The sequence below is a fragment of the Cavia porcellus genome, unplaced genomic scaffold, assembly GCF_034190915.1.
Source record: "Cavia porcellus strain 051 isolate PalLab524CR breed Dunkin Hartley unplaced genomic scaffold, mCavPor4.1 scaffold_1, whole genome shotgun sequence".
NCBI lineage: Eukaryota > Metazoa > Chordata > Mammalia > Rodentia > Caviidae > Cavia > Cavia porcellus.
This window is the reverse complement of record NW_026947484.1, coordinates 168,227,813-168,231,332: the sequence shown is the minus strand read 5'-3', so window position 1 is coordinate 168,231,332 and position 3,520 is coordinate 168,227,813. Positions and strand designations below refer to the sequence as shown.

At 35.2% G+C, this 3,520-nt stretch overlaps 1 pseudogene; it reads left to right on the top strand.

Moving 5' to 3' along the window:
- Positions 1–2,916: 2,916 nt before the first annotated feature.
- On the top strand, positions 2,917–3,244 carry LOC100724249 (cytochrome b-c1 complex subunit 7-like; annotated as a pseudogene).
- The last annotated feature ends 276 nt before the right edge of the window (positions 3,245–3,520 follow it).

The following is a 3,520-nucleotide window of genomic DNA, read 5'->3' as shown; positions in this document are numbered from 1 at the left end:
TTTCTTGAAGGTCACCCCAGCTCCTGGGAAGTGAGGCAGTTTGATGAACTGGAGCAAAGACCCAATTTTCTGCCATTATTAGTGACATTCTTCCTGTCTGCCTGCTTCTGTAATTCTGTGTCTCACTCAGTCAAGCCTTAGTCAGGAAAGAGACTTAGTGGTTGATGGACCATTTTAAAACTCTCAACTAGGCACACAACATACATTACTTTACTCCTCATTACAGTGTTGCAATCTGTGGATTATCCCATTTTTACTAATGAAGAAAATGAAGGTAAAAATAGCTTGATCAGTCACCCAACTAGAAAAACAATGTAAGATATGAGTCTACATCTTTGTATCTCAAGACTCCTTGATTGTTTCATTCTTTAAATCATAAAGGATTAAAAATCTCAATAGAATTCCAGCTCTGGTCTTTATCGCCTTACAACATTCAACACATCCAAACAAAACAGTGAGCCTCAGTTTTATCCTCTGCAAAATGAAAACAGTTCATTCTAATCTTTCTCATTTAAAATGGTTATAACTCTGTATGGAATAACACCAGTGAGTGCACCTAGAAAAGTATAAAAAGGGTTAAACTGTCATCCTCCTAAAGATTTTATTTTTTCCCACATGTTGGGGTAAATTTAAGAAAAAGTCATAAACTGAAGAAATCGTTTTGCACATGTGCATGTCTCCAAGGAAAGACAAGATTGAGCTTCATTTCAATTGACTTTCCAGTCTAATGACCTAGAATTCACTGCTATGCTTTTATTCTCATCCCAATGTGCTACAGCCCACGTGAAAATGTCTGATAAACTGGGCGCTTCTTTTGAAGCATGGAAAAAGAAGATGTTTTCTATTCCGAGCACCCATATCTTTTCTGAATATTTTTCTTCATATTCTTCTGGGGGTTTTGATTTCACATTATTTCTCTTTTGATTTGAAGGATTAAAAAAAACTATAGGACTTTTCAATTATTTATCATAGAAGACGTTTACAGCCTAGTTTCAAAGTTGATTTCTAGATTTCTACACTTGCTCATGCACATTGGGAAGCCAGTCTGACCTCCTGGGAGGAGAGCTCAGTGAAGGTCAAAAGATGCGCCTGCCTGATATGTGGGACCCAGACTTCTGTTTCCAAGCTGGAAGCAGCAGCATTCATATGCTGGGGTTGCTGGGAAATTCTTCCAGACGCCTGACTCTTCAATTTGGACTCTGACCTCTACTGCCTATTTGCCAAGAAAGAAAACTTCATGACTTTGTTTGAAAATATTATAATTTTATTTCATTTCAGTTCAATAGATACAAGCACTTACTGAGTGCCTTTGCTTATCTTATGCCAAAAAAGTGCTAAAAGCTGCAAAGATACTTTTAAAAAATGTATGTTATGCTTGGTGTAGTGGTGCATGCCGTAGCCCCAGAAATCAGGAGACTAAAGCCAGCCTGGACTACACAGTAAGGCCAAGGTCAACCTGAATTGCATAATGAGGCCCTGTCTGTCTCAAAAAGTAAAAATTATTTAAAAATTCATTATTTGCAGAAAAGACAGTCCACAGTACTGAGGACTAAGACAGCTAGTGTTCAAATCCCTACATTTTCTCTTACTGGATGGGTCGTTAGGTAGGTCTCTTAGCCTGTCTAGCCTGAATAGCTTGATATGTAAAATGGTGTAGTATTAATAAAAGTGCTAATTTATGATGTCATTCTTTTTATCCAAGTAGACCATGCACAGTATCTGGTCTGGAACTGTCTATTGTACTATTATGAGAATAAGAATTGATTTCTAAAGACCAGTAAAAGCAGTAGAGTTCCTGTCTTTGAAGCCCAATGGGGAGTATAGACTTTAATCAAATAGTTATATAAATATATAATTACAAAAGTGCTGTGTGGATTATGTTGTTACTTTCTAGCACCTGTCCCAAACTTCCATCACTGAGTAGTAACGATGTGCATTTGAGGTTGGGCAGCAACTGAGCCCAATCTCAGCTTTCTAAATACACGTTCAACAGCCCAATCCAACTTTTGTAGCACCCACACTGACTTGGAGATGTTCATGTGACTTAAGCAGTTTTACAAAGGAAGGCCCAGAACTTCTACAGAGAAAGAAGTTTCCCTTTTTCTGCCCCTGAATATGATGCAGAAATTACTTGATCCAGGAGGAAGCCAAGATGAAGAGGAAATCAATGTCTATGGGGCACAAAAATATATATATATATATATATATATTATATATCATATGTAATATATTATAATATATGATATATATACATATATTTTATATCAGTAATATAATTGAATCATTGGATCTAGCCTCGCTTGTTATTTACCATGTCTTAGCAATATTCAGACAAAAATAGTGTTTAATAAGAAGACAAATTACTCATTTAAAAATTGGCAAAGGATCTGAATAAACATTTTTCCAAGGAAAATATGCAAATGGCCGGTAAACACATTAAAAAGATTCTCAGTATCATTAGTCATGAGGAAAATGTAAATTACAAATACTAACAAGATCCTACTTCATACTCACTAAGATGACTATAATCAAAAACTCAGATATTCCCAAATGATGGTGAGCAGGTTGAAAAATCAGAACCCATGTAACTGCAGTTAGAAATGTAAAATGGTACAGCTACCTTAAAGAACAGTCTGAAAACTTTTCAAATGATTAAACATAAGAGTTAGTGTATGACTTACCAGTTCTATTCTTGGTATATACTCAAGAGAAATGAAGTGTAGCCACCCAAAGAGTTGTATATTAATATTTGTAGCAGCATTATTCTTAATAGTCAAGAAGTGAAAATAACCCAAGTATCTATTAACTGAGAAGTGAGTAAGAAAAGTGTGGTACATCCATACAGAAGAATACAGTATTATTCAACTGTAGAAAAGAATGAAGCAGTAGTATATCATAAAACAGGGATAGGTCAAAATGGCGGGCCGACCTGCAGTTGTAGCATCAGGCCAGGGGGTGGACGATATTCGAAAGTAGTATTACAGGGCTGCAGGATTGAATACGCTGGGCTTAATGTGAGATGATACAATATATAAAGATGAAGATGTAAAAGAAGCCATAAAAAGGTTTCCTTTATAATGATAGGTTATTTCACATTAAGAGAGCACTGGACCTGAGCATGAAGCATCAGATCTTGCCTAAAGAGAAGTGGACAAAATATGAGAAGGATAAATTCTATCTTGAAATGTATATCAGAAAAGTTATTCAGGAAAGAAAAGAAACACAAGAATGGGCAAAGAAGTAATCACAGAGTTGATGCAACTATCTTCAAAATATTTTTATGAATTTGGTTAAGCCTGAGACATACAGTTTAAGAATTAGATACCCTACCTTAAATTGTGACTACCAATATTCTATTGTAATAACAGAAGGATAAATTTCAAATAATTATGCTATTAAAATATAAGAAGACAGTCATAAAAGTTTTTTTATTGTATGACTTTATATACATAAAGTGTTCAGAAGAGGGAAATCAAGTCTGAGAAGAGTGGGCGGATATAAATTGATAAGTAAGAGTAAG